We start from the raw sequence: 7,281 nt of genomic DNA on the forward strand, positions 1-7,281 counted from the left end.
TCTGCACTACACCCCCTATCTAATCTATACAAGTACTGAAGACGGCGTCTGCGGGGAATGCGTTCACCGGTGTGTTGTAAAATTGCGGGGAATGCAAATACCCAGACGCTGCTTAGCAATTTGCGACTGCTATATCTTTTCAAATTTATACCTGCTGGACCTATGGACGTGACTGATGAGCAGCTGTAAGCCTTCAGCTCTGAGCCCAGACAACATAACATATACAATGATACAACACCTACACACAGACACTCTTGTAGCACTCCTTCACATTTAAAATAAAATATGGCTCTCGCGGCACGTTCGAGGTCATGGAGGGAGGCTATAATGATTGCTTTCTGAAGGAGGGGAAGGGCCCATCCTCTCCTGCAGTTATCGCCCTATCGCCCTGACAAACTGCCTGTGCAAGCTCCTCGAGAAGATGATTAACGGAAGACTTGTGTACTTTCTGGAGTACAGCGGACTTCTAGAGAGCTGTCAGGCAGGCTTCAGGGTGGGGCGATCTACAAATGATCAACTCATTGCCTTAGAATCCTAAATCAAGGATGCATGTATTTATAAATAGTATTGTATGACAGTAATTTTCAATATTGAAAAACGTACGATACTGCATGGCGCTATGGAATTCTTAGCGACCTTAAGTCTTTTGGTATGTCAGGCAACTTGTTAAATTCGCTTGGAAGCTACATCTCGTATTGAGCTTTTCATGTCAGAGTGGGCAATACACATTCCCGAGTTGACATCCACCGGGGTGTTTTGAGCTGCACGCTGTTTATTGTAAAAATGAACTCTTTGACAAAGTATATCCACCAACCCTTTCTTACTCTCTATATATAGACGGCGTTCCAATCTCATTCAAATCGTGTTATCTGTCCGTTTGCGAGAGGCAAGTCCAGCTTGCTGTCAACAAACTCGCTGAAAGGGCAGACAGGAATGGATTTAGGCCTTATCCATACAAGTGTTCTTGTGTTGTATTTTCAAGGAGGCGCGGAATCTATGCTGATTCAGCTATTAGGCTTAAAGGTGTCTCAATCCCTACCAAAAAGGAACACAAATTTTTTGGCGTGGTACTTGATGAAAAACTGACATTCATTCCCCATATGAAACACCTAAAATAGAAATGCCTGAAAACCATCAATATCCCCAATGTCCTCCGCACTGCTCAAATACTCCTCCACAAACAAATACTCCTCCACGTTTTTACCAGCTATATTGGCTGACGGTTGGTCCACGGGAGTGTCGTCTACGGGTTCGCCTGAAAAACTGCTCTGAAAATGTTGGACCCAGTGCTGCAGTTTGGGCTCCGTCTTGCATCTCGAGCATTCCGGACGAGCCCCATGGAAAGCCTATATGCACATTGTGATAGGTGGAGCCTTGAACACCAGCGTTCTTGCACTTCATTCCTCCATGCTACTAAGACGCCTTCTATAAAAATCACCCATGTAGTTTGATCATTTACAACATCTCATTCGATCCGTTTTTCGAAGCACGGCCATTGATAACCGCTCCTTTCTCTACCCGAGTGAGAGCCCTCGCTGAGGAACTAGAGATTTCATTTCCGGAGAGCATGAAGTCTTCTATTGCTCACCTCATTTCACCTTGGGAGAGGTCAGCAACTTCGTGTGATATTTCTTTTAAACATATCAACAAACGAAATGCGCCCAGAGAACTTATACTACAGCACTTTCTTCAGGTACAACACCGATACCCGCACACAGCCTTCTACACCGATGCTTCGGAGTCTTCTTCAGCCGTCGCATCTTCTGCACATCGTCCCAACATTTACATTTTCCACTACGAAGACATTACGCAGAAATACCAGCATTTTTACTGGAGAAGCACCTGGTATCCTATTAGCAGTACAACACAATACACAAACCAGAACAGAACACGTCAATACTTTTACAGACTCACCAAGTATCGTAACATCCTTACGATGCTTCAGACCTACAAAAAACATTTTTCTCAAGCATCTAATCAAAGCTCTAACCTCTGCTAATCACTCAAAACTAAAAATAATTGTTTGCTGGGTTCCCGGTCACAGTGGCATTCCGGGGAACGATATTGCTGACCAGAGTGCCGCTGAGGCTGCTCTCCGCGGTAGCACAGATGTACCGTGTGTTCCCTACCTCGACTTGAAACCACTGGTACGGACAGCTTTGCGCAAGTCTTGGCAGGAAACATGGGACACACAAACAACGAAGAAACTGTACACTATAAAGCCACACCTAAACAAGACAGACACATGGAAGTAGCCTTAGCCAGGCTACGGATAGGCCACACTTATGGAACACATTCACACTTGCTCAATGGGTCCTCGATACCCCTGTGCGGCAGGTGTGGGGAAGGCCTATCCGTAGTTCACATACTAATCACATGCAAGGCACCCCACACCCCACGACGCAAACACTTTCCAGAAAGATACAGACGACAAATCCCACTCCACCCATCGCACTTCTTAGGCGATGAACCAATGTTTTCTGTCAAACGTGTTTTTAAGTATTTATCAGAAGTTTAATTTCTGAATCTCATATCGTATCAAGCATAATCACAACCTGGCGCTCTATACCAGCCATCTCTATGTCTTTATTTGTTTTTACCTCTGTTGCTATTCAATTTTAGTACTCATTTTTAATCTGTGGTATCTAATCATCTGTTTTTGGCGCTCTTTGCCCTAGTCGGCCTTGCGCCATTAAAATGCACCCATCATCAACAGCCTAGTGAGGTGCACTGCACGACAAAATCCTCTCTCATTGACCACCAACCCATCCTGTCCTGCGGAGCCCGAGTCCCTGCGTTGCCCTTGAATTTTCTTATTTCGTCCCTCTACCGTGTTATTGGCCTTCCCCTTCTTCCATACCCATCTTCCAGGTAGGCAAAATTAATCCGGAGCCCTCCACTACGGCATGCCTTATCTGCTGTGCAGCGTCGGTGTTTTAAATCTCCTAATTATTCAAAAAATATACCCGTATCTCGCTGTCCACTGCGTTATCCTGTTGGTCCACCGCTTGTCATGTGGTCTCACTACAAGGCCAGCTCAAGCATCTTATTTTTTTGTGTCAACACTGATATCATCAACTCCAGTTTGTTCCCTGGTTCGAAAATGTCGTTTTCTGTCCCTATCATTCTGTCCTGTCATTATTCGTTGCATTGGCGGTTGAGCTGACCTAAGTTTGCTTAGCAGTTGGCAAGCAAACTAAGGGGCCACGTTTCGGCTCCATATGTCACCACCGACAGGATGTAATGCTCGTATATTGTTCTTTTCAGTAACACAGGTAACCTAAGTTAATTGTTATAGACTGCCTTCCGAGTGCACCCGAGCCCATACCTATTCTGTGCCGGATTTCTCTCTCGTGGTTGGGGCCAGCACTGACACCCCACCTGGGGTAGGTATATTCTTCCACTTGTTCAAGGCCTTCGTGTACCCAGGTTTAAGAGGGCGCTTTCGTTAGGCCTATGTATAATTACTTTAGAGTTCCAGTCGATCACGGATATATCGAATAATTGCATATATCGAGCAGTACAAAGATCTTCTTGAAAATCGTATGCAAAATTAAAGAACTTTTGTATGCGTGTACCGAACTCTCGTCCGCGGTCACATTGTATATATCGGACGCCGCGCCGCGAGTGTCCCTGCAAGTGCGCATCTCCAGATGGAGTTACGGGCGTTGATGATGATTTCTCGCGCGTCGCGTCCGTCGGTAGCCACAACTGATGCTCAGCCTGCTCGATGCGCTAGCATGACGATACATTCATGACAACGAGAATGCAGGGTTGGATTGGATGCGAAAATGGAAAAGGGAAAGCGAGGAAAAACCTAAGAAAGGCGTTGTGACCCAGTGGCGGCTCTGCTGGCCCGGAGACCGGAGCGACGTGGTGCGTGTTTGCTTCGTTCGACGCGGCGTGTCTCCAGAGCCAAGGTCGCGATAAAAAACGGAAGTTTGGATTTAGGTACGGGGGTGGATATCATTACACGGGGGAGGCCAGTCAAGAGAAGTGTTCGGTGTCAGAGGCATTCGATATTCGAAGTTTCTCGCAGCTTGTTTCAGCACGACATTGCGCACCAGCCTAAAGTAAGGAGAAGGCAGTGCAGCGCGTGCATTCTGGAGCGTGTCGCGTGCGTGTTTCGGCAGCTTCTTCAGCAAAGTGGCTTCGCTGCGGCTCCAGTCAAGAAGTGTCCGGACACACAAGGCGATGGCGTTGAGTCCTTCGAGAGTGAATTATAGAGCTGTCAGCATTCTGATGCGTCATACCGGATGCCACAACAGCGCGTCAATTCGTAAGTGTTCAAGACGACGTGAAGGCGTTGGTGGATCGAAACGATGCGGTGATCGCGGTAGGGATCGCCATTACCGAAGAAGCGTACCCTATTAGCGACCCTGACGACGTTAGCCGAGCTTGCGTCAGCATTCACCGGAATTAGCGGCGTGGTGGTGCAGTTGACGGCGCCGGGATTTCTAATTTGAATGGCATCAGTAGGCTTTAAGGCATTCTGGAGAACTTCATGACGCAGCAGATAAAGCAAGCGAAGCTCAGCAACGTTTGTCTTGCTAAATAAAGGGCAATGGTGTCGCACTGTTTCGTATTTTCCGTTCTTTCAGAAACAAATCAGGATGCTACATCTTGTCGAGGTATCGGAAAGCTGCCACTTACGCGCGGATATTACAGATAATCTTCAGATGGTCATATATTATGTTTCGAATTACTGAATTATCGAAGGTATCAAACTCTTTCGCGATCCCCTTGGAATTTGATACATCCTAAATCGACTTTATTCCTATTTATTTCTAGCCCCACGGCCATGCTTTCTGAATGTAGCTTCTCAAGTATTTCTTGTAGATGTTCTGCTGACTCACCAAGCTGCTGTATGTCATCTGCAAACCTTAAAGGCCGGTGTATTCTCGGTTCACCCGTAATCCTATTTGTTCCCAGTCAAGCTTCCTAGATACCCCCTCCACACATGCTGGGAACATTTTTGGCGAGATGGTACTGCCTCGTCGTATGCCGTTTCGGATCGACAATTTCTTGCATTGCTTGTGAAGGATTATCCTGCCCGTAAATAGTTTGTAGATATCGTCTAGACGACTTATGCAGGTCTCCTTCATTCCCGGGTCTTTGAATGCATCCAGCATGGCTACGATGTGCACTGAATCGAAGACTTTTTGACAGTCTATAAATTCCATGTAAAGGGGTTCAGTCTACTCTTCGGATTTTCGTAATAGTGATTGACGACGAAGACGTGATTCATAGTTATGTACACTGCCCTAAACCAAGCCTTCTCTTTGGGTTATTGTCAATCTATGCTGCTGCGTATGCGTTTCGGTAAATAGCTTGCATACAATTTACAGTAGCCTGATAACTACGTAATTCTTAAGATCTTTGGAATCTCCGTTTTTGTGAATTAGAAATACGTTAGCGTTTTTCCAGGCTATGGACACTTTTGGAGTCCGTAAGGATTCTAAAAATAGTGCGGCAATTTTTCCGGTACAATATCTGCTCCTTCCTCTAAAAGATCCACGGTTATGCCACCTTAACCTGCAGCGTTCGTCCTTATCATGATCTTGAGAGCCTTTTCTACTTCCTTTATTGTTATTAGTCCAACATAATAAGCTAGGCTTGTATACTCACTCGCCTCACCATGTCTAGCGTGGCTGGCGTAAAGCCTGGTGCGGAAAAGTTCTACTTTTATCTTGTTCACGGTATATGTAATGTTACTCTGCTCGTCCCTGAATTCATACATTTTGTCCTTGCTAGCTGCAGCGATCGAGGAAATGCTGAAATTGGTGGCACCTTAAGAGCAGCTGATAGGTAGCTTGCTGTCGACCGATATTGTCTCCAATCATAATTTCAGAATTCTATGCGTATGCCTAATCTTTTCTTCTCGTACAGACACTCCTCTCCTACGGACGTATAAATCACTCCTCCCAGCTCATCCTAATACAATTTGCATTCTCTAAGTTCCTGGACATGCGGGGCTCACTTATAACGAAGTAGCAGACTCACCAGCTAGGATAGCACCCTATGGGCCTGTTGTTGACGTCATTCCTCCAAGACTTTTAATCCCCACAGCAAGGTACCGCAGAGTATTGATGCTTCAAGGACATTGTCGTTGAGGAATTTCGTCCCTCTGAAATTCTCGTGGCAACTTAAATGGGGCCATTCACGCAACATTGAGGTCATTATTACGGTCCTTCGTTGTAGTGTTCACCAGTTCAGGTGCCAGGTCTCGGCTGACGCAAACTACTTTGGGAAGTTACTGCAACGGAGTTGAGTCTATTGAGCAGTACCTCTTGACCTGTCGAGAATTTTCAACTCTCAGACATCACCCCTTGCGGCGCCTCTTCGAAGTCTGGGGGTAGCTCTATCAGTGCCGGCTTTTCTGTCACTCAAGGCTTCAGAAACAAGGACCTGTCACCAGGAAGTTTGCTCTGCCTTCATGTCATTCATTGTAAATTCAAATATATATACAATGTAATTCAATTTAGTTTCTCTGGCACCTCACAACGTTTCTTCAACGTATGCATGTCTGCACTTTTTCCTCTTATTTTATCATTAATAGTTTCTCTTATTGCTTCGATCCTGAGGTAAACAATAAAAAAAAAACTTTCAAATCCCTCTAAATTATTTTCCTCGAGTGCCGTGATTAGATGAGTACTTTTTAGATGCGACTGCATCTCATTCACTCGCCTTGTCCATCCATACGGCGTTGTTGTCCGTCCACACCCCTCCCCCTACACTATAAAAAAATAATAGTTCGCGGCGCCCGGTTTTGATACCACGACCCCGGGGGCGGAATTCGAGGTACATGGTGCTCTTCCCACTGCGCCACAAAACCGAGACAGAATCGAATGCTACGAACGCGCCTTATATACTTGACTCATTCAAACTACGCCAAGAAGCTACTGATACGACGCATGATGGGGCAATGATTAACACTTGAAATAAAAGAAAAGAAGCTCCCACTTACAGCAACAATGATGGAGTAAAGGTCGTTGCGACAGCGAAGCCCCAAGCATACCACTTAGAGAGATTGACCAAGAGTGGCCAATAAAACAATAACAATCATAAAACATAATAATCATACGCGTTCCCGACACGTTTCACGCGATTTCAGAATGAATCCAACGGAAACACCAAGTGAACCCCACGATGCGTCGCATCTACACAGGGTTCCCCTCGCGGGGAGGTGGGCGCAATTTTCCCTCGAACCACGGATATTTAGTCGATCCCCTGATTGGGTATGCGCCATTCAAAAAGGAACAGAAACAACGTTCGCGAATA

Source organism: Haemaphysalis longicornis, unplaced genomic scaffold (genome assembly GCF_048455015.1).
Source record: "Haemaphysalis longicornis isolate Haplotype H1 unplaced genomic scaffold, Haemaphysalis longicornis Haplotype H1 scaffold_14, whole genome shotgun sequence".
NCBI classification, from domain to species: Eukaryota; Metazoa; Arthropoda; class Arachnida; order Ixodida; family Ixodidae; genus Haemaphysalis; species Haemaphysalis longicornis.